Raw genomic sequence first — 23,141 nt, forward strand, 5'->3', positions numbered from 1 at the left:
TAACCGCTATTCTGCAAGTTGCCACAGCTGGGCATCAATTGGAACCACGATCCATATGTGAACATTTGCATGTTAGACAAACAAGGCAGAACTGATACGATTCTTATAATAACAGCTGTCAGCTGCTTAACCTAAACTGTATTCATCATTTGCATAATCACTGCGGTCGAAATGTTGTGAAGTAACTCTGCTCAGTGGGCAAGCGCCCTGTATGAGTCTCATTGGTGAGGTATCCCAATCAACTACCGGATATACATCGGACGTTCAATATGTGTTCGTTTTCGGATATACAGATATCCGTGGGACATCTGCCAATGTCCTGCGGATCTGCCGTAAATTATGGGGTCACTCTGCGTCCAGCCGGCTGTGAAGGCGAACTTCCGTGCCAGCCGCACGGGGCACGTTTCCCCAACGCCTGGCGCACAGTCGCAGCCACGGCAGGTTCTGACGAAATAGGCAACGGCAGATCACGCTAGGAAATCCTAACGCGAGGCAAAGCACACTGGGGTCCGAGAAAATAGAGGTTCAGCAGTTCACCAAGTCCTCGTTGTAGACCGGGGTTGGGTGCGGGGATCGGCGGGCAGAAAAGGGGTCCCTAGGTCAGCAGGAGGCGGGCGGCAAGAGAGACGTCTCCCTCCGCGAGCACCTCTTTTTGTCCCCTCGGGCATTGCCTAACTAGGAGCAATAGGTTGCTCGCAAGCTCAGGCGTGCAACTCTTCCCTAAGTTGCCAGCACGCTGCCATGACGTCACGTTATTGTTGGGAACTGGGACAGTACGGTGGCTAGGTGAGTTTAAGAGCGTACGTTGTTTGGCTAGTCGGTCAATCATGGTAAATAAAAGGGGGTACTGCGCACAAAAAGACACGGACAAGAAGATAACACAAGATAACTCAACAACTCAGTCGCGAGTCTGCGCTTGTTGTGTTATCTTCTTGTCCATGTCTTTTTGTGCGCAGTACCCCCTTCTATTTACTTTGCTAGATGAGTAGGTGTGCCGAGCGGCAAGGGACAAAGCGTAGTTCCCCACGCCTCCGCCTCATGACCACCAAACTGGCGCTGCTGTTCCCCACCCGGCGCTTGGGTGCGGATCGTCTGCTACTCGTCGCTTTGGCTTTTCGCTCACCCTACTTTTGGCTCACACCGTATACCTTCTTGTGTTGACTATCTCTAGACACTAAGCCGATATTCACTATCGTGCAATGAAACGCCAAAGGTAAGAGACAACAGCTACTTTACTTTCTTCTGTTTCCGTCAGCTTTAGCGCAGTGCAGTTCGCAGCAGAGCCAGTGCTTTATGGTACAAATGAAGAAAAGAAGCTTATAGACAACTTAAAACAGGCGAGCAAGAGGCCTAAATTTTCATTGCCCTTGTGCCGCGGTGTCTCAAGTTGTTTAGAAAATGCCACTTGTCCACCATCTGGCTAAGAAGTAGGTACTGCACTCCGCATTGTATCAATGCAACTTCGAGGAGCAGCCCATATCCAACGTGACTACACATTTGTCGCTGAAGATAATATGCGTTTAAGCTATCATAATCGTTTTCTACGTAGCATGCTATGCAGAACAAACGGTATGGGAAGTGTTAGCGGTATTTGGGGGCCGGCGTTCTAGCTGTGCCCAGCCTGCGAGAAAATGGGAAGCGCGTCCCTCCCACCTGCTGCTTTGTACAGCTTCGCGATTGTTTGCACATGCACTCGCTCGGTTAGTGTGGCAGAGCAATGGCGAGTTTTGAGGGGTGGGGGAGGGGGGGGGAGGGTTGAATGTAGAGGAGAAGTGGTGAATGCGGTGGTCATTTTTATTTTTATTTGTGTCGTTGATGTGTCACGTAGGACTAGCAACACTTATGACTCTTCCACTCATGAAAAATATGACAAAATTTCCCTGTCGTGTGCAAAAAAACAGATACGAATTAAGGGGGTGCCTTCATGAAGACACTGCCCGTGGAAATCATTTCCCGTGGGCCGTGGCTCAGGGTGCCATATGAGATCGGATGTGAGCAGCATGTAAGACCACCTAACAAATCCTGTCAGCAAGCTTCAATCTATAGCAAGCATTTCATTCATGGCGAAGGCCCCTTCCTAAAAAAAAAGTAAAATTTCCCGTGATTAAAGCGTGAAGAAGCGTAGAGCTGGGATGTGCACTTGAATGCGTGTACACGATGGAAAGGAACGCGAACTGTATTAATTTATTTTGTTCGCGCTTTTACCTGAGTGGCACAAAAAGAAGTTAGTGCCGTCCTAGAATGCATCACAGACGACTGTAGCGTCTTTTTGCTACCACCGAAGTAAAAGCGTGATGAAAAAAAATGTCAACAGCGGAGCGTTGTAGCGGCCCCGCTATGTTCGCGTTTCTTTCCATCGCCCCTGTACGCCGTAATTTCACTGCAAGTGCTGATAAATACTCTTATATCCATGATTTACTCTACTTTGTTCGTTTTATGCAAAAAAAACAGCGCAACAAACGGGGACGAGACGAAGAATACACAGGAACAAGCGCTGACTCTCAACTAAAGTTTAATCACAGGAAACACGCTTATAAAAGGAAACAGAAAACAAAAAAACACCAAAAACAGAACGCATGTGTTACTATGTGATGTCCAGATATGCAACCTCACAGTCACGCAGGAGCAGGGATGGTTTGCTAACACACAATCTTGGTTTCTTTGCCATGTTGTAGGCCTCGATAATTTCCCTGGTCAACTGGTCGGGGTGTTTGTACAAAATGTCAGTAAAATGTAAGGACGGAAAACATGATTGACACTCTCGGCAATGATCAACTAGATTAGTGGAGCGATTAGATTCTAATGAATTGAGATGTTCTCCGAGTCGTGTGTTGATACAACGTCCCGTTTGCCCAATGTATATCTGACCACAGGATAGGGGGATTTTATAAACTACCCCTTTGGAGCACGGCACAAATCTTTTAGCGTGCTTAACACCACAGGACACTACAGATTTCTTGGGGTTGCGGGACTTATTTTCTACTGCTGAACAAATTTTACTGAGCTTATTCGGGGCCGAAAAAACCACATCAACTTTATACCTATGGGCCACATTTTTAAGACCATGAGAAAGGCGATGCACATAGGGAAGGACTGCGAACTTTTTCCGTTTCTGTTCTTGCTGTGAAGACGGCAGCAATGTCGGCGCTTTAAGCTTTTTAATTATTTTATTGCAACCCAAAGTGATAAGCTCAGCTGGATATCCTGCTTCCTTAAGTCTCTTAGCCTGATTATCAAAGCTTTCTTGCATAGCATGGTGACACGATTTTGACAACGCAGATGACAAGGATGAAACAACAATCCCACATTTCACTACCTTAGAATGATGTGACTTATAGTTCAGCAGCGGTTTGTTGGCCCGTGGCGCGTAATTCCAACACATGTGTCCCTTCCCTTCAGTCAAACATAAATCTAAAAATTGTATCTGGTTATCGACCGGTACCTCAGTGGTGAACTGTAAACCCCCTGCATTAGCTTTGAATACTTCTAACACTGTAGACATGTGCTTAGCATAGTCCGTTTTTTCAATGAGAATCAAAAAATCATCGACGTATCTGAAAATTCGGTACGGCATCCCACACAAATCTTTCTGGATAGCTCTATCCACGAATGACAGAAAAATGTCACTAAGCGCAGGCGCTACTCTAGACCCAATACAAACACCCGCTTTCTGGGTATAGAGTGTGCCTTCCCATTCAACAAAGGTAGATTTAACATAAAAAGACAACAGCTCAAGGAACCCAGACACAGAAATACCACAAACACTTATGAATTGTTCTTCATCATTGTCCGAAGTGATGCAATCAAAAACAGCAGTCATCATTTCCTTGTGCGGCAGAGAGTAGTATAAATCTACCACATCAATGCTGAAAGCCGAGCAAGTACCTGGGTTTTGCGCCTGTAAAAACTTGACGACACACTCAGAGTTTGGTACCTTAAAAGGATCATTAATAGATAAAGCTGACAAATGTTTCTGTAAATATCCAGAAATTTCGTGTTGCCAGGTGCTCTTTTCCGTCACAATGGCCCTAAATGGTAATCCCGTTTTATGTGTCTTAGCAGAAAAGAAAATCTTTAAACCCGGCTGACCCGGCTGTCTTGGCCTCGTTGGTTGCTGTGTGTGTGTGCAAAGCTCGTGTGTCCTCCTGGCATGCAAGGAAAGGTCGGTGCCCACCAGAACTTCAAGCGATTTGCGGGTTCCTGCAACCGTCCAAAGGACATGCACGCTGCGTGTGTAAAATCCTGTCTTGGGAATGGTGGCACCAAGGCCGGTTTTTCAAGGACCGCCTCAGAGTAGCCTGTGAGCACAGTGGAAATCTGTATCACCATCCTCGTATGTACCGTGAATGGTGCAAAACCGTCGACGTGTGCACGGAGTTCTTGTGGAGCAGGGTTCGACCCAATCTACCGTCAAGGAAAGGGACGTCGCAGCAACCAGGAAAAGTGATTGTACTTGGTGATACGCCACTACCAAAACCGCATGAAGCCCTTCTTCGGATGGGCCCGAAATTCTGTGTTGAGCCACACCTGCGAGGGGAAGAAAAGGTGACCATGGCGCGATCGATTTCTCGCCTGGCACCGGATGAGTCTCGACCCAGGTGCGTAGAGGAATGTACAGCGGTTTTAGCCAGGACCTCTACGGCGGTCAAACATGGAAAGGGATTTGGCTCACTGATCAACTTCCTTGTCGCGAATAACTTGCGACTGGTAACTGCGGATAAAGAAGGGTGTTTTGTAGTCCTACCTGAATCATTGTTTTCGGATAAAGCATTAGTAGCCATCGAGAAGAACTTTCAGCCGGTCTCGGCGAAGTTACAGAAGGTAAAAAGCAGAGCGGTGCAACTGCTTGAACAATTGAATCTGGAGCGACTTAAAGGCAGTGTAGTTAAGGCAAAAAGCAGCTGTTTAAAGATTTTCTTTTCTGCTAAGACACATAAAACGGGATTACCATTTAGGGCCATTGTGACGGAAAAGAGCACCTGGCAACACGAAATTTCTGGATATTTACAGAAACATTTGTCAGCTTTATCTATTAATGATCCTTTTAAGGTACCAAACTCTGAGTGTGTCGTCAAGTTTTTACAGGCGCAAAACCCAGGTACTTGCTCGGCTTTCAGCATTGATGTGGTAGATTTATACTACTCTCTGCCGCACAAGGAAATGATGACTGCTGTTTTTGATTGCATCACTTCGGACAATGATGAAGAACAATTCATAAGTGTTTGTGGTATTTCTGTGTCTGGGTTCCTTGAGCTGTTGTCTTTTTATGTTAAATCTACCTTTGTTGAATGGGAAGGCACACTCTATACCCAGAAAGCGGGTGTTTGTATTGGGTCTAGAGTAGCGCCTGCGCTTAGTGACATTTTTCTGTCATTCGTGGATAGAGCTATCCAGAAAGATTTGTGTGGGATGCCGTACCGAATTTTCAGATACGTCGATGATTTTTTGATTCTCATTGAAAAAACGGACTATGCTAAGCACATATGTCTACAGTGTTAGAAGTATTCAAAGCTAATGCAGGGGGTTTACAGTTCACCACTGAGGTACCGGTCGATAACCAGATACAATTTTTAGATTTATATTTGACTGAAGGGAAGGGACACATGTGTTGGAATTACGCGCCACGGGCCAGCAAACCGCTGCTGAACTATAAGTCACATCATTCTAAGGTAGTGAAATGTGGGATTGTTGTTTCATCCTTGTCATCTGCGTTGTCAAAATCGTGTCACCATGCTATGCAAGAAAGCTTTGATAATCAGGCTAAGAGACTTAAGGAAGCAGGATATCCAGCTGAGCTTATCACTTTGGGTTGCAATAAAATAATTAAAAAGCTTAAAGCGCCGACATTGCTGCCGTCTTCACAGCAAAAACAGAAACGGAAAAAGTTCGCAGTCCTTCCCTATGTGCATCGCCTTTCTCATGGTCTTAAAAATGTGGCCCATAGGTATAAAGTTGATGTGGTTTTTTCGGCCCCGAATAAGCTCAGTAAAATTTGTTCAGCAGTAGAAAATAAGTCCCGCAACCCCAAGAAATCTGTAGTGTCCTGTGGTGTTAAGCACGCTAAAAGTTTTGTGCCGTGCTCCAAAGGGGTAGTTTATAAAATCCCCCTATCCTGTGGTCAGATATACATTGGGCAAACGGGACGTTGTATCAACACACGACTCGGAGAACATCTCAATTCATTAGAATCTAATCGCTCCACTAATCTAGTTGATCATTGCCGAGAGTGTCAATCATGTTTTCCGTCCTTACATTTTACTGACATTTTGTACAAACACCCCGACCAGTTGACCAGGGAAATTATCGAGGCCTACAACATGGCAAAGAAACCAAGATTGTGTGTTAGCAAACCATCCCTGCTCCTGCGTGACTGTGAGGTTGCATATCTGGACATCACACAGTAACACATGCGTTCTGTTTTTGGTGTTTTTTTTGTTTTCTGTTTCCTTTTATAAGCGTGTTTCCTGTGATTAAACTTTAGTTGAGAGTCAGCGCTTGTTCCTGTGTATTCTTCGTCTCGTCCCCGTTTGTTGCGCTGTTTTTTTGCATAATGTATCACCAACTCGCCCGCTTAACTATCCTGTTGTTCGTTTACTCGTTCGCTTCACTTAGAGTGTCATATTTAAATATACGCTCATATTTTATCATTATTGCTAGATAAATTCACTAAGCATCCATTGCGTGAAAATACACGGAATGCAGCTACATGATTGTGCAGACATTTTCAGAAGGTAACTAGAAAAGAATTGCCATAATATGGCGTTTGAGCTTGTACTACGGGCAGAGCCTCATAGAACAGAGTACTCGGGGGCAATTGATACGGCACCTGCCGCGGCCCAGCTGAACTAGTCATCCCCGACAATATAATACGCTCATGTACGTCTCTTTCTTTCCTTGGCCAGTTTGCTTGCAATAAAGTCATGCGCACTTGAAAATTATTGAAGTGAATCGGCTTCATACATGCATGGCAAAGGCCAGAGGAAGCGGGATTTCGCCGCCGTCAACGAATGGGCGCGCGCTTCCCCCGCTTCTCTCCACATTCCCGGGGGACGAGGAGGGATGCGAGTGTATCCCACAGGATCTACGACAGATGCACAAATATTATCTCCGACGGAGCTCCAGGCCACGTATCCTCCAGCAGATCTATTGAGGAGGTTGGAAATTCATGCCTTCTATATTTATATGAAGCAAGCCAATAATGTAAAGCGTGACATTGCAGACGCCGACCACAACATAGAAAAAAAAATTCAGGGGGCACTTTGGCTCTCTAAAGATCTGCAAGGCGAAAGCCTTTCCTGGCCACTATTTGTTTTTATTTACTTTTTGCTTTTCATATTTTGTTCTTTTTATTTATTTTTTGCTCCTTTTCTTAATTTTATTGTTTTTATTTTATTTTCACATCTTCTTTGTATTTTGTTTTTATTTTTGTTTATTTTCTTATTTTTTATTTTCCTTTCCTTGAGTTTACTCCTTTTATTTTATTTATGAAGCCCATGCATTCACTAGATGCTCCTTTATTCATGCTGGGACCTTGAGCCTTTTAGCAGTGACGCCGAAAGGCGGACGAATCTGCCGACGCGTCTGTCGACACGGCTGCCGACGCGTCTGCTAACGACAGTATGAGGCATTAAAGGCTTTCGCCTTAATACTCAAAAGACGTTTCGGCTCCCATACGGAGCCTTGTTCGACTCACTTTATCGAGAAGGTAAGCGAGCCAGTCGCTTTTCGCGTGCGTCCCTTTTGACCTGGCCGTGGAAGCCTGCTCTTCTGTCCTCGAATGTGACGAATCATTACTTGAAAGGACCCCTATTGACGTTCCTGACCTCTGCAGACTCCTACAGTTCTCCCTCAGCAACACGTATTTTGTATTTCAAGGCTTGTTTTACCGTCAACTTCAAGGCACTCCTATGGGTGCCTCTATCTCCGTTACCGTCGCGAACCTCACCATGGAGTCTGTCGAACGTCGGGCCCTTGAAACCTTTGCTCACCGGCCGAAAGTTTTCCTCAGATACGTAAACGACTACTTCTGCATGATTAAAAAGACGCTTTGCCGCCTTTTCGTCGCATAGAGGACGCCATTGATTTCACCACCCAGGTCGAGGCGAACGGTGCGTTGCCCTGTCTAGACGTCTTCGTTTAATGCGATACTGGCAAAATATCATTCAGCGTTTTTAGGAAAGCCACCCACACGGGGCGTTATCTCAACTTTAGATCCTTCCACCCAGCCTCATATAAGAGATCGGTTGCTGCCACCTTATTAAAAAGAAGCCAACGCATTTGCAGTTCTCCCGAAGACAGGGCAAATGACTTTGACATGGTGCGGCAAGAACTTTCACGCAATCACTACCCGACATCTTTCGTGCATCGGTCGAAAAACAGCTGTGTCGGCGAGAACGTCAAACTGCTGTGTCTTCCGCCCCGAAAACGTGCCGCCGTTTCCTACACTCCCCGGAATCAGCGAGGCGTTGGCACGCACTCTGCGCACCTTCAAGGTCCCGACCAGGAAACTGCGACATGCTTTGATCAAGCTATCCCCGCGTGGTTTACAGCATTCCCTGCTCCGACTGCGTCTACACTGGCGAAACTGGTAACTTGCCTAAACGATCATAAAAACGACGTCAAAAACAGAAAAGTGGATTCCACACTCCATATCCAAACGGCACGTTATCGACTGGGGCAAGGCGACAGAAAATGAAAAATTCCCCCTCGCCTTCACCTGGCACCTTTGACGATACAAACGACCTGTCACCCCTTGAACCGAAACTGCGGGAATCTGACAACTGCTTACGCACGCTCCTTGCGCCCTCTTTTCAAGCATACATCATACGCTCGCGCACCCGCTACTCGTTTTTACCGTGAACAAGGCTCCCATATAGGAGCCGAAGCGTCTTTTGTGTATTCTTTTCTATGTTGTGGCCGGCGTCTGCAGTGTCACGTTTTATAATTCACCCCGACGAGACGAGTTTTCGTCCAGCTCTTGATTTCATTAGCCAATTAATATATCTGGCAAGAGCCCACAGAATGCCATAAATCAGACATACGCCCCACCGTCAGATGCATGCCTCTATGAAGCAGCTAACTGCCACAAACCGAAATGTATCAGATTCACGATAATTTTATTATTGACATTAAAGCCGTTTTCATCTTCAAGAAGAATTTTTGTCATTACAGCACAAGTTTCACGCAAATGCTTTACACTGTACTCTTTCCAGTTTTGTTACATTAATCACTGAATGGGGGCACCAAACTGTGTTAGCGTACTCTAAAACTGGCCGAACGAAAGTAGTATATGCGAGAAGCTTTGTTGATGTGGGTGCAAGGCGCAGACATCTTCGAAGAAAAAATAGTTTGCGTAATGCTTTCGAGGTTATGCTAGCAATGTGCACGTCCCATCTGAGGTCAGAAGTTAGCGTGATGCCTAAGTACTTATGCTCGTGAACTTTCGTCAGTATTCTGCCATTAACAAAGTACGGAAAATCATAAGGTTGCCTTTTTCTTGTTACCGTCATGCAAAGAGATTTAGTCGTGTTTATCGTCATTTGCCATGTTTTGCACCATTCGGTAATTTCGTTCAATGAATCGCTGAGTGAAATGTGGTCTTCGAAGCTGTTAATTGTTTTATATATAATGCAGTCATCGGCGAAAAGTTTGATGTTAGAATCGATATTGTTGGTTATGTCGTTGATGAAAATTAAAAATAACAGTGGCCCCAACACGGATCCTTGAGGTACACCTGATATGACGGGTACTGTCGCAGATTCCATGTTCTGAAACAGTACGAATTGTGTCCGGTTTGATAAGTAATTTGAAATCCAATCTAAAACTTCCCCATCCCCGATGGAACCCCGTAACTTTGCTATTAATTTGTTGTGGCAGACGCGATCGAATTCTTTAGAAAAGTCCAATAATATAATGTCAGTCTAGCTACAATTATTGATGGTATAGCGCCCGTTCGCTAGCTGCTTCGTGTTTCCTTGAAAGTTGTGTATCGCGCGATTGATGTGTTTCTGTGTTTCCGAGCGTGTTTGTGTGGGGTCTATGAGAGTCCTGAAGAGCCGCCAAGTGTTGCGGCTGGACATATGTCTTGCTGCGCTGTAGCATCGATCTACCCAGTTAGTGTCTGCGAGCTGGGCAGCATACTCGGCAGCTTGCTGGGTGAGGTCAGAGATGCGAGCGCGGAGTTTACGGTTGTGTTTCTGCCGCCGCCATCGCTTAGTGAGGCAGCGGCGAGCTTCCCAGAGGTGCATCAGGTGGTTATGCACGTCAGGTGCACGCTCCGTAAGCTGGATATGGTTTTCGTGCGAACGGAGTGTTTGCATGAGTCCTTGTGCCCAAGTGGAGTAGTCCTGTTCCATGAGAGAAGTTACTGGGAGGGCCTGGCGGAAAGCGTTCCAGTCGGGAAGTTTGGCTTGAGCAAGGGGGCGACGTAAGGGCCGAGTGTAAATGACAGTGTTCAGTATGCAGTGGTCGCTACCGAGGGTGTCCTCGGTGTTGATCCACTCTGCGTGTTGGATGTGTTTCACGAGGGTAAGGTCGGGGCAAGTGTCCCGAGTGACGGAGTTCCCTACACGTGTTGGGTGGACCGGGTCGGTTAGAAGAGTGATGCCCAGCGTAGATATAAGTTCCGCCAACTTACGACCACGCGTCTCTTCCTTGCAATAGCCCCACATGAGAAAGGGCGCGTTAAAATCGCCCACTATCATTAGGGGGTCGCGACCCGCGATCCTTAGCGCTGCGCTAAAGATGTTAGAAAAGTGATGTTTTTGAGTTTCGGGGGGCAGTAGATATTAAGTATGTGTGCGGGGCTATCTGTTCGCCGCACGGGGAGGACAGAGACCATCACGTACGAATATTCCAAATTTAGATCGAGATCATCCTCCTGCGCTGTGTAACCCTTATGGACTAGGATACAGGTGAACGGGTCTCGTTGAAAAGCGTTATAGCCCGGGAGCTTAACCGCATCTCCGGTTTCTTGCAACGCAAGGACTGCGGCGGGGTGTTCAAGGTTGTCAATGTACGCCCTTAAGTGGGCGCGTTTGGTCCTGTTTTTGAAACCCCGACAATTCCATTGCACAAGGGAAAAAACTTGCTGTCTTTGCGGGGGGCGGCGCCCTTTAGGGTGTTGGTTGGGAGGGGACGCAGCCATGTTGATTTGAAGGGAGACTGCCTTGGAGAACCGGCACAGGTTCCGTCACCTGCGGCTGGATCGGTTCCGGCTCTTCCTTGAGTTCGGTTAGATCGATGGGGCGGTTGAATATTGATGGGCGGTTTGCGTCTTTGAGGGGCCCCATTCGGCGTAGTAGCCTGGGGTTTGACTCCAGCCACGTCTTAATATTGGCCGTCACGGTGGCCGTAACCGTGGCCGTGACTGACTTGAACAGGTTTTCTTGAATTTGGCCGAAATTTGACATCTGAGTCGCTAATGCGGCAAGGGCGTTTTCGAGGGCGGTGAAACGCGCGTCAGAGCTAGATGATGTCGGGTCCACCGGCACTTGTTGCATCGGTTCCGGAGCTACCTGGGCAATAGGCGGGGAGGACCGAGCCGTTTCTAGCGCATGAATTTTGGCCTGGAGTTGAGCATTTTGAGCCCGGAGAGTCTCGAGCTCACGGCGGAGGTCCGCAACCTCTGAGTTAAGGGGGGGGGGAGGAGGAGGAAGGGTTGGTGGGGAAGAATGTAGGGGAGTGCGGGGGGACGGAGGAGGCCCGTCTCGGCTGCCTACCTTTGGCTGTCAAGCGGACGGCCCTCGAGAGGCGGAAAATCTCCGTTCTGGAATACGGGTGCGCCTGGATCACGTGACGACTTTTGGCTTGTTGATGGAGGGGACTTGGAGACACGCCCGGGCAACGCGCCCGCCGGTGGCGCTGGTCCGGATGTGCCTTGCACCAGCTTGTTGCCAGGCGGGGGAACTTTTGGAGTGGTGTCAGCTCCTGGGGGCACTGCACACTGACGCTGCTTTCGTTGACCGGTTGGGTTTCCCGGTCGTTGCAGCCGCCGGAATTTCGCTTTGCAGTCTTGCGAGCCCGTAAGGTGGCCGCCACCGCAGACGATGCAGGAAGGGGTGCACTCGTGGGTCTCCAAGTTGCCGTCTTCGAGGACTGCGACCGTTTGGCCGCAGTGTCCGCAGCGATTGCGTTGAGGATCCGGGCATAAGTCCACACGGTGGCCGATGGTGCCGCATCGGAAACACGCGGGAATAGTCCGCTTGTATTCGCGTACCAAGGTCACCACACTGTTATAGTGCACGTAACGTGGCACTTTATGCCCCACGAAGGTGAGCAGGGCAATCGTCGACTTCCCCAGCTTGCGGATGAAGGCTATCTCTCCTCCGCGCCACTGGACTTTCGATTTCAGGGTGGTAGAAGTTTCCTGCTCATGGACGGTAATGATCCCCCTGCAGACTTCACCGTTGACTTTGGCGTGACCGACCATCGGGATGGAGCCTTTGGAAGCTTTCAGAGTAAATTCACGAGCGAGCGCGTTCGCCGCATTCATGTCTTGAGTGGTGGCGATAACGATATTCTGGTCCCAGATGGGCCAGATACTAAGAGTGTCCACCGAGGAGGCATTAACATAGGCGGAGAGCAAAGCACCAAGCTCACCGTTCTGCAGAACCGTCTTCAGGGAGACCGTCATTCTGGGCTTGATGACGATGGTGAAGTCTTCTTTGCGGAGTCGAGGCATAGCGGTAGGCCGCCATTTCGTCGATCCCGCTGTTTGCGAGAGCTGATGGTTTGAACTTGAAGTATTTTGATGCACAGAAGCAGGGGCACTCACGGAGGGTCCGTTCACTGCCGAGGTGTTCAGGCGCTGCTGGCGTTTGCGAAGTGCCACCAACGAGAAGAGGCCTTCATCCACGATCTCCTGCGTCGGAGTGGAGGTTTCAGGAGAAGACGGGGCTTCTGCGACGCCTTCAGTCCATGCTATCGTCTCTGGATCGTACCCGCGGCGAGCGGAGGCCGCCATGGCGTCCGCGGAGAACGCTGGAGACAGGCTGCTTGGCTTTAGGCCTGGCTAGGGGTCCCACGGGATGAAGACATAAATGGGCCTAAAAGGCCCAAAAATTGGCCCACCCGGTCGAGAGCGATGTCTTCGGGTGCCGGGTGATGCTAACCGTCGAGTACAAGCAAAATCTTCGCGGTCGTAGGGAATTTTTCGGTAATCCGGACGAAAATTGTCGGAGCCGAAATGAGGCGCGTCCGCTCGAGACGCGGCCGGCGATCGCTCTCCAGGCGTGATGGAACCGCAGCCGTCCATGACTGCTAGAGTGCAGCAACGTCTGTGTTGCAACTGCGGGTATACTGCGTCGGAGTAGTGTCGTTCGTTTCGGAACAGGCGTGATGGAACCGACGCCATCTACGAGTGCTAGTCTGTAGCAGAGTCTGTGTTGCAACTGCGCGTATACTATGTGGGAGTAGTGTCGTTCTTTTCTGAACATGCGTAATGGAACCGCAGCCGTCTACGAGTGCTAGTCTATAGCAGCCTCTGTGTTGCAACTGCGGGTGTACTGCGTCGGAGTAGTGTCGTTCTTTTCTGAACATGCGTAATGGAACCGCAGCCGTCTATGAGTGCTACTCTGCAGCAGCATCTGTGTTGCAACGACGGGTTTACAGCGTCGGAGTAGTATCCTTCGTTTCTGAACAGGCGTGATGGAACCGCAGCCGTCTATGAGTGCTACTCTGCAGCAGCATCTGTGTTGCAACGACGGGTTTACAGCGTCGGAGTAGTATCCTTCGTTTCTGAACAGGCGTGATGGAACCGCAGCCGTCTATGAGTGCTACTCTGTAGCAGCGTCTGTGTTGCAACGACGGGTTTACAGCGTCGGAGTAGTATCCTTCGTTTCTGAACATGCGTAATGGAACCGCAGCCGTCTATGAGTGCTACTCTGCAGCAGCATCTGTGTTGCAACGACGGGTTTACAGCGTCGGAGTAGTATCCTTCGTTTCTGAACAGGCGTGATGGAACCGCAGCCGTCTATGAGTGCTACTCTGTAGCAGCGTCTGTGTTGCAACGACGGGTTTACAGCGTCGGAGTAGTATCCTTCGTTTCTGAACATGCGTAATGGAACCGCAGCCGTCTATGAGTGCTACTCTGCAGCAGCGTCTGTATTGCAACGACGGGTTTACAGCGTCGGAGTAGTATCCTTCGTTTCTGAACAGGCGTGATGGAACCGCAGCCGTCTATGAGTGCTACTCTGTAGCAGCGTCTGTGTTGCAACGACGGGTTTACAGCGTCGGAGTAGTATCCTTCGTTTCTGAACAGGCGTGATGGAACCGCAGCCGTCTATGAGTGCTACTCTGTAGCAGCGTCTGTGTTGCAACGACGGGTTTACAGCGTCGGAGTAGTATCCTTCGTTTCTGAACAGGCGTGATGGAACCGCAGCCGTCTATGAGTGCTACTCTGCAGCAGCGTCTCTGTTGCAACGACGGGTTTACAGCGTCGGAGTAGTATCCTTCGTTTCTGAACATGCGTGATGGAACCGCAGCCGTCTATGAGTGCTACTCTGTAGCAGCGTCTGTGTTGCAACGACGGGTTTACAGCGTCGGAGTAGTATCCTTCGTTTCTGAACAGGCGTGATGGAACCGCAGCCGTCTATGAGTGCTACTCTGCAGCAGCCTCTGTGTTGCAACGACGGGTTTACAGCGTCGGAGTAGTATCCTTCGTTTCTGAACAGGCGTGATGGAACCGCAGCCGTCTATGAGTGCTACTCTGCAGCAGCATCTGTGTTGCAACGACGGGTTTACAGCGTCGGAGTAGTATCCTTCGTTTCTGAACATGCGTGATGGAACCGCAGCCGTCTATGAGTGCTACTCTGCAGCAGCATCTGTGTTGCAACGACGGGTTTACAGCGTCGGAGTAGTATCCTTCGTTTCTGAACAGGCGTGATGGAACCGCAGCCGTCTATGAGTGCTACTCTGTAGCAGCGTCTGTGTTGCAACGACGGGTTTACAGCGTCGGAGTAGTATCCTTCGTTTCTGAACAGGCGTGATGGAACCGCAGCCGTCTATGAGTGCTACTCTGCAGCAGCGTCTGTGTTGCAACGACGGGTTTACAGCGTCGGAGTAGTATCCTTCGTTTCTGAACAGGCGTGATGGAACCGCAGCCGTCTATGAGTGCTACTCTGCAGCAGCATCTGTGTTGCAACGACGGGTTTACAGCGTCGGAGTAGTATCCTTCGTTTCTGAACATGCGTGATGGAACCGCAGCCGTCTATGAGTGCTACTCTGCAGCAGCATCTGTGTTGCAACGACGGGTTTACAGCGTCGGAGTAGTATCCTTCGTTTCTGAACAGGCGTGATGGAACCGCAGCCGTCTATGAGTGCTACTCTGTAGCAGCGTCTGTGTTGCAACGACGGGTTTACAGCGTCGGAGTAGTATCCTTCGTTTCTGAACAGGCGTGATGGAACCGCAGCCGTCTATGAGTGCTACTCTGCAGCAGCGTCTGTGTTGCAACGACGGGTTTACAGCGTCGGAGTAGTATCCTTCGTTTCTGAACAGGCGTGATGGAACCGCAGCCGTCTATGAGTGCTACTCTGCAGCAGCGTCTGTGTTGCAACGACGGGTTTACAGCGTCGGAGTAGTATCCTTCGTTTCTGAACATGCGTGATGGAACCGCAGCCGTCTATGAGTGCTACTCTGTAGCAGCGTCTGTGTTGCAACGACGGGTTTACAGCGTCGGAGTAGTATCCTTCGTTTCTGAACAGGCGTGATGGAACCGCAGCCGTCTATGAGTGCTACTCTGTAGCAGCGTCTGTGTTGCAACGACGGGTTTACAGCGTCGGAGTAGTATCCTTCGTTTCTGAACAGGCGTGATGGAACCGCAGCCGTCTATGAGTGCTACTCTGCAGCAGCGTCTGTGTTGCAACGACGGGTTTACAGCGTCGGAGTAGTATCCTTCGTTTCTGAACATGCGTGATGGAACCGCAGCCGTCTATGAGTGCTACTCTGTAGCAGCGTCTGTGTTGCAACGACGGGTTTACAGCGTCGGAGTAGTATCCTTCGTTTCTGAACAGGCGTGATGGAACCGCAGCCGTCTATGAGTGCTACTCTGCAGCAGCGTCTGTGTTGCAACGACGGGTTTACAGCGTCGGAGTAGTATCCTTCGTTTCTGAACAGGCGTGATGGAACCGCAGCCGTCTATGAGTGCTACTCTGCAGCAGCATCTGTGTTGCAACGACGGGTTTACAGCGTCGGAGTAGTATCCTTCGTTTCTGAACATGCGTGATGGAACCGCAGCCGTCTATGAGTGCTACTCTGCAGCAGCATCTGTGTTGCAACGACGGGTTTACAGCGTCGGAGTAGTATCCTTCGTTTCTGAACAGGCGTGATGGAACCGCTGCCGTCTATGAGTGCTACTCTGTAGCAGCGTCTGTGTTGCAACGACGGGTTTACAGCGTCGGAGTAGTATCCTTCGTTTCTGAACAGGCGTGATGGAACCGCAGCCGTCTATGAGTGCTACTCTGCAGCAGCGTCTGTGTTGCAACGACGGGTTTACAGCGTCGGAGTAGTATCCTTCGTTTCTGAACAGGCGTGATGGAACCGCAGCCGTCTATGAGTGCTACTCTGCAGCAGCATCTGTGTTGCAACGACGGGTTTACAGCGTCGGAGTAGTATCCTTCGTTTCTGAACATGCGTGATGGAACCGCAGCCGTCTATGAGTGCTACTCTGCAGCAGCATCTGTGTTGCAACGACGGGTTTACAGCGTCGGAGTAGTATTCTTCGTTTCTGAACAGGCGTGATGGAACCGCAGCCGTCTATGAGTGCTACTCTGTAGCAGCGTCTGTGTTGCAACGACGGGTTTACAGCGTCGGAGTAGTATCCTTCGTTTCTGAACAGGCGTGATGGAACCGCAGCCGTCTATGAGTGCTACTCTGCAGCAGCGTCTGTGTTGCAACGACGGGTTTACAGCGTCGGAGTAGTATCCTTCGTTTCTGAACAGGCGTGATGGAACCGCAGCCGTCTATGAGTGCTACTCTGCAGCAGCGTCTGTGTTGCAACGACGGGTTTACAGCGTCGGAGTAGTATCCTTCGTTTCTGAACATGCGTGATGGAACCGCAGCCGTCTATGAGTGCTACTCTGCAGCAGCATCTGTGTTGCAACGACGGGTTTACAGCGTCGGAGTAGTATCCTTCGTTTCTGAACAGGCGTGATGGAACCGCAGCCGTCTATGAGTGCTACTCTGCAGAAGCGTCTGTGTTGCAACGACGGGTTTACAGCGTCGGAGTAGTATCCTTCGTTTCTGAACATGCGTGATGGAACCGCAGCCGTCTATGAGTGCTACTCTGCAGCAGCATCTGTGTTGCAACGACGGGTTTACAGCGTCGGAGTAGTATCCTTCGTTTCTGAACAGGCGTGATGGAACCGCAGCCGTCTATGAGTGCTACTCTGTAGCAGCGTCTGTGTTGCAACGACGGGTTTACAGCGTCGGAGTAGTATCCTTCGTTTCTGAACAGTCGTGATGGAACCGCAGCCGTCTATGAGTGCTACTCTGTAGCAGCGTCTGTGTTGCAACGACGGGTTTACAGCGTCGGAGTAGTATCCTTCGTTTCTGAACATGCGTAATGGAACCGCAGCCGTCTATGAGTGCTACTCTGCAGCAGCGTCTGTGTTGCAACGACGGGTTTACAGCGTCGGAGTAGTATCCTTCGTTTCTGAACAGGCGTGATGGAACCGCAGCCGTCTATGAGTGCTACTCTGTAGCAGCGTCTGTGTTGCAACGACGGGTTTACAGCGTCGGAGTAGTATCCTTCGTTTCTGAACATGCGTGATGGAACCGCAGCCGTCTATGAGTGCTACTCTGTAGCAGCGTCTGTGTTGCAACGACGGGTTTACAGCGTCGGAGTAGTATCCTTCGTTTCTGAACAGGCGTGATGGAACCGCAGCCGTCTATGAGTGCTACTCTGTAGCAGCGTCTGTGTTGCAACGACGGGTTTACAGCGTCGGAGTAGTATCCTTCGTTTCTGAACAGGCGTGATGGAACCGCAGCCGTCTATGAGTGCTACTCTGCAGCAGCGTCTGTGTTGCAACGACGGGTTTACAGCGTCGGAGTAGTATCCTTCGTTTCTAAACATGCGTGATGGAACCGCAGCCGTCTATGAGTGCTACTCTGCAGCAGCATCTGTGTTGCAACGACGGGTTTACAGCGTCGGAGTAGTATCCTTCGTTTCTGAACATGCGTGATGGAACCGCAGCCGTCTATGAGTGCTACTCTGTAGCAGCGTCTGTGTTGCAACGACGGGTTTACAGCGTCGGAGTAGTATCCTTCGTTTCTGAACAGGCGTGATGGAACCGCAGCCGTCTATGAGTGCTACTCTGCAGCAGCGTCTGTGTTGCAACGACGGGTTTACAGCGTCGGAGTAGTATCCTTCGTTTCTGAACATGCGTGATGGAACCGCAGCCGTCTATGAGTGCTACTCTGCAGCAGCATCTGTGTTGCAACGACGGGTTTACAGCGTCGGAGTAGTATCCTTCGTTTCTGAACAGGCGTGATGGAACCGCAGCCGTCTATGAGTGCTACTCTGTAGCAGCGTCTGTGTTGCAACGACGGGTTTACAGCGTCGGAGTAGTATCCTTCGTTTCTGAACAGGCGTGATGGAACCGCAGCCGTCTATGAGTGCTACTCTGTAGCAGCGTCTGTGTTGCAACGACGGGTTTACAGCGTCGGAGTAGTATCCTTCGTTTCTGAACATGCGTAATGGAACCGCAGCCGTCTATGAGTGCTACTCTGCAGCAGCGTCTGTGTTGCAACGACGGGTTTACAGCGTCGGAGTAGTATCCTTCGTTTCTGAACAGGCGTGATGGAACCGCAGCCGTCTATGAGTGCTACTCTGTAGCAGCGTCTGTGTTGCAACGACGGGTTTACAGCGTCGGAGTAGTATCCTTCGTTTCTGAACAGGCGTGATGGAACCGCAGCCGTCTATGAGTGCTACTCTGTAGCAGCGTCTGTGTTGCAACGACGGGTTTACAGCGTCGGAGTAGTATCCTTCGTTTCTGAACAGGCGTGATGGAACCGCAGCCGTCTATGAGTGCTACTCTGCAGCAGCGTCTGTGTTGCAACGACGGGTTTACAGCGTCGGAGTAGTATCCTTCGTTTCTGAACAGGCGTGATGGAACCGCAGCCGTCTATGAGTGCTACTCTGTAGCAGCGTCTGTGTTGCAACGACGGGTTTACAGCGTCGGAGTAGTATCCTGCGTTTCTGAACATGCGTAATGGAACCGCAGCCGTCTATGAGTGCTACTCTGCAGCAGCATCTGTGTTGCAACGACGGGTTTACAGCGTCGGAGTAGTATCCTTCGTTTCTGAACAGGCGTGATGGAACCGCAGCCGTCTATGAGTGCTACTCTGTAGCAGCGTCTGTGTTGCAACGACGGGTATGCTGCGTCGCAGTAGTATCGCTCGTTTCTTAAAAGTCGTGATGGAACCGCAGCCGTCCATGACTGCTAGAGTGCAGCAACGTCTGTGTTGCAGCTGCGGGTATACTGCGTCGGAGTAGTGTCGTTCCTTGCGGAACAGGCGTGATGGAACCGCAGCCGTCCATGAGTGCTACTTTGTAGCAGCGTCTGTGTTGCAACTGCGGGTTTACTGCGTCGGAGTGGTATCCTTCGTTTCTGAACAGGCGTGATGGAACCGCAGCCGTCTATGAGTGCTACTCTGCAGCAGCATCTGTGTTGCAACGACCGGTTTACAGCGTCGGAGTAGTATCCTTCGTTTCTGAACAGGCGTGATGGAACCGCAGCCGTCTATGAGTGCTACTCTGTAGCAGCGTCTGTGTTGCAACGACGGGTATGCTGCGTCGCAGTAGTATCGCTCGTTTCTTAAAAGTAGTGATGGAACCGCAGCCGTCCATGACTGCTAGAGTGCAGCAACGTCTGTGTTGCAGCTGCGGGTATACTGCGTCGGAGTAGTGTCGTTCCTTGCGGAACAGGCGTAATGGAACCGCAGCCGTCTATGAGTGCTACTCTGTAGCAGCGTCTGTGTTGCAACGACGGGTTTACAGCGTCGGAGTAGTATCCTTCGTTTCTGAACAGGCGTGATGGAACCGCAGCCGTCTATGAGTGCTACTCTGCAGCAGCATCTGTGTTACAACGACGGGTTTACAGCGTCGGAGTAGTATCCTTCGTTTCTGAACAGGCGTGATGGAACCGCAGCCGTCTATGAGTGCTACTCTGTAGCAGCGTCTGTGTTGCAACGACGGGTATGCTGCGTCGCAGTAGTATCGCTCGTTTCTTAAAAGTCGTGATGGAACCGCAGCCGTCCATGACTGCTAGAGTGCAGCAACGTCTGTGTTGCAGCTGCGGGTATACTGCGTCGGAGTAGTGTCGTTCCTTGCGGAACAGGCGTGATGGAACCGCAGCCGTCCATGAGTGCTACTTTGTAGCAGCGTCTGTGTTGCAACTGCGGGTTTACTGCGTCGGAGTGGTATCCTTCGTTTCTGAACAGGCGTGATGGAACCGCAGCCGTCTATGAGTGCTACTCTGCAGCAGCATCTGTGTTGCAACGACGGGTTTACAGCGTCGGAGTAGTATCCTTCGTTTCTGAACAGGCGTGATGGAACCGCAGCCGTCTATGAGTGCTACTCTGTAGCAGCATCTGTGTTGCAACGACGGGTTTACAGCGTCGGAGTAGTATCCTTCGTTTCTGAACAGGCGTGATGGAACCGCAGCCGTCTATGAGTGCTACTCTGCAGCAGCATCTGTGTTGCAACGACGGGTTTACAGCGTCGGAGTAGTATCCTTCGTTTCTGAACAGGCGTGATGGAACCGCAGCCGTCTATGAGTGCTACTCTGTAGCAGCGTCTGTGTTGCAACGACGGGTATGCTGCGTCGCAGTAGTATCGCTCGTTTCTTAAAAGTCGTGATGGAACCGCAGCCGTCCATGACTGCTAGAGTGCAGCAACGTCTGTGTTGCAGCTGCGGGTATACTGCGTCGGAGTAGTGTCGTTCCTTGCGGAACAGGCGTGATGGAACCGCAGCCGTCCATGAGTGCTACTTTGTAGCAGCGTCTGTGTTGCAACTGCGGGTTTACTGCGTCGGAGTGGTATCCTTCGTTTCTGAACAGGCGTGATGGAACCGCAGCCGTCTATGAGTGCTACTCTGCAGCAGCATCTGTGTTGCAACGACGGGTTTACAGCGTCGGAGTAGTATCCTTCGTTTCTGAACAGGCGTGATGGAACCGCAGCCGTCTATGAGTGCTACTCTGTAGCAGCGTCTGTGTTGCAACGACGGGTTTACAGCGTCGGAGTAGTATCCTTCGTTTCTGAACAGGCGTGATGGAACCGCAGCCGTCTATGAGTGCTACTCTGCAGCAGCGTCTGTGTTGCAACGACGGGTTTACAGCGTCGGAGTAGTATCCTTCGTTTCTGAACAGGCGTGATGGAACCGCAGCCGTCTATGAGTGCTACTCTGCAGCAGCATCTGTGTTGCAACGACGGGTTTACAGCGTCGGAGTAGTATCCTTCGTTTCTGAACATGCGTGATGGAACCGCAGCCGTCTATGAGTGCTACTCTGCAGCAGCATCTGTGTTGCAACGACGGGTTTACAGCGTCGGAGTAGTATCCTTCGTTTCTGAACAGGCGTGATGGAACCGCTGCCGTCTATGAGTGCTACTCTGTAGCAGCGTCTGTGTTGCAACGACGGGTTTACAGCGTCGGAGTAGTATCCTTCGTTTCTGAACAGGCGTGATGGAACCGCAGCCGTCTATGAGTGCTACTCTGCAGCAGCGTCTGTGTTGCAACGACGGGTTTACAGCGTCGGAGTAGTATCCTTCGTTTCTGAACAGGCGTGATGGAACCGCAGCCGTCTATGAGTGCTACTCTGCAGCAGCATCTGTGTTGCAACGACGGGTTTACAGCGTCGGAGTAGTATCCTTCGTTTCTGAACATGCGTGATGGAACCGCAGCCGTCTATGAGTGCTACTCTGCAGCAGCATCTGTGTTGCAACGACGGGTTTACAGCGTCGGAGTAGTATTCTTCGTTTCTGAACAGGCGTGATGGAACCGCAGCCGTCTATGAGTGCTACTCTGTAGCAGCGTCTGTGTTGCAACGACGGGTTTACAGCGTCGGAGTAGTATCCTTCGTTTCTGAACAGGCGTGATGGAACCGCAGCCGTCTATGAGTGCTACTCTGCAGCAGCGTCTGTGTTGCAACGACGGGTTTACAGCGTCGGAGTAGTATCCTTCGTTTCTGAACAGGCGTGATGGAACCGCAGCCGTCTATGAGTGCTACTCTGCAGCAGCGTCTGTGTTGCAACGACGGGTTTACAGCGTCGGAGTAGTATCCTTCGTTTCTGAACATGCGTGATGGAACCGCAGCCGTCTATGAGTGCTACTCTGCAGCAGCATCTGTGTTGCAACGACGGGTTTACAGCGTCGGAGTAGTATCCTTCGTTTCTGAACAGGCGTGATGGAACCGCAGCCGTCTATGAGTGCTACTCTGCAGAAGCGTCTGTGTTGCAACGACGGGTTTACAGCGTCGGAGTAGTATCCTTCGTTTCTGAACATGCGTGATGGAACCGCAGCCGTCTATGAGTGCTACTCTGCAGCAGCATCTGTGTTGCAACGACGGGTTTACAGCGTCGGAGTAGTATCCTTCGTTTCTGAACAGGCGTGATGGAACCGCAGCCGTCTATGAGTGCTACTCTGTAGCAGCGTCTGTGTTGCAACGACGGGTTTACAGCGTCGGAGTAGTATCCTTCGTTTCTGAACAGTCGTGATGGAACCGCAGCCGTCTATGAGTGCTACTCTGTAGCAGCGTCTGTGTTGCAACGACGGGTTTACAGCGTCGGAGTAGTATCCTTCGTTTCTGAACATGCGTAATGGAACCGCAGCCGTCTATGAGTGCTACTCTGCAGCAGCGTCTGTGTTGCAACGACGGGTTTACAGCGTCGGAGTAGTATCCTTCGTTTCTGAACAGGCGTGATGGAACCGCAGCCGTCTATGAGTGCTACTCTGTAGCAGCGTCTGTGTTGCAACGACGGGTTTACAGCGTCGGAGTAGTATCCTTCGTTTCTGAACATGCGTGATGGAACCGCAGCCGTCTATGAGTGCTACTCTGTAGCAGCGTCTGTGTTGCAACGACGGGTTTACAGCGTCGGAGTAGTATCCTTCGTTTCTGAACAGGCGTGATGGAACCGCAGCCGTCT

At 50.4% G+C, this 23,141-nt stretch overlaps 1 protein-coding gene across 5 annotated transcripts in view; it reads left to right on the forward strand.

The window, feature by feature from the left end:
- Positions 1-23,141, forward strand: part of RhoBTB (Rho-related BTB domain containing) — a 451,872-nt gene that overhangs the window by 225,052 nt on the left and 203,679 nt on the right. The gene's annotated exons all lie outside the window — the stretch shown is intronic.

The sequence above is a fragment of the Amblyomma mixtum genome, chromosome 3, assembly GCF_055824585.1.
Source record: "Amblyomma mixtum isolate Tamu chromosome 3, ASM5582458v1, whole genome shotgun sequence".
Classification (NCBI taxonomy): Eukaryota; Metazoa; Arthropoda; class Arachnida; order Ixodida; family Ixodidae; genus Amblyomma; species Amblyomma mixtum.